The sequence below is a fragment of the Nematolebias whitei genome, chromosome 3 (assembly GCF_014905685.2).
Source record: "Nematolebias whitei isolate Nwh7 chromosome 3, NemWhi1, whole genome shotgun sequence".
Lineage (NCBI taxonomy): Eukaryota > Metazoa > Chordata > Actinopteri > Cyprinodontiformes > Rivulidae > Nematolebias > Nematolebias whitei.
The window spans coordinates 2017792-2018694 of NC_056500.1; the positions used below are offsets into that span (position 1 = coordinate 2017792).

Genomic DNA, 903 nt, shown 5'->3' on the forward strand with positions numbered 1-903 from the left:
GGACTTTAGTTGCTGTAGTTACCTGTTTGCTGTGTGTTGAAGGACTTTAGTTTCTGTAGTTACCTGTTTGCTGTGTATTGAAGGACTTTAGTTGCTATCGCTACTTGTTTGCTGTGTGTTGAAGGACTTTCGTTGTTGTAGTTACCTGTTTGCTGTGTGTTGAAGGACTATAGTTGCAGTAGTTACCTGTTTGCTGTGTGTTGAAGGACTTCAGTTGTTGTAGTTACCTGTTTGCTGTGTGTTGATGGACTTTAGTTGCTGTAGTTACCTGTTTGCTGTGTGTTGAAGCACTTTAGTTGCTGTAGTTGCCTGTTTGCTTTGTGTTGAAGGACTTTAGTTGCTGTAGTTATCTGTTTGCTGTGTATTGAAGGACTGTAGTTGCCGTAGTTACAATGTTGCTGTGTGTTGAAGGACTTTAGTTGCTGTAGTTACCTGCTTGCTGTGTGTTGAAAGACTTTAGTTGCTGTAGTTACCTGTTTGCTGTGTGTTGAAGGACTTTAGTTGCTGTAGTTACCTGTTTGCTGTGTGTTGAAGGACTTTAGTTGCTGTAGTTACCTGTTTGCTGTTTGTTGAAGGACTTTAGTTGTTGTAGTTACCTGTTTGTTGTGTGTTGAAGGACTTTAGTTGCTGTAGTTACCTGTTTGCTGTGTGTTGAAGGACTTTAGTTGCTGTAGTTACCTGTTTGCTGTGTGTTCAAGGACTTTAGTTGCTGTAGTTACCTGTTTGCTGTGTGTTGAAGGACTTTAGTTTTTGTAGTTACCTGTTTGCTGTGTGTTGAAGGACTTTAGTTTCTGTAGTTACCTGTTTGCTGTGTGTTGAAGCACTTTAGTTGCTGTAGTTGCCTGTTTGCTGTGTGTTGAAGGACTTTAGTTGCTGTAGTTACCTGTTTGCTGTGTATTGAAG

At 40.5% G+C, this 903-nt stretch overlaps 1 protein-coding gene across 1 annotated transcript in view; it reads left to right on the top strand.

Annotated features, from left to right (window-relative positions):
* Positions 1 to 903, top strand: part of grin3bb (glutamate receptor, ionotropic, N-methyl-D-aspartate 3Bb) — a 41760-nt gene that overhangs the window by 36907 nt on the left and 3950 nt on the right. The window lies entirely within an intron of this gene.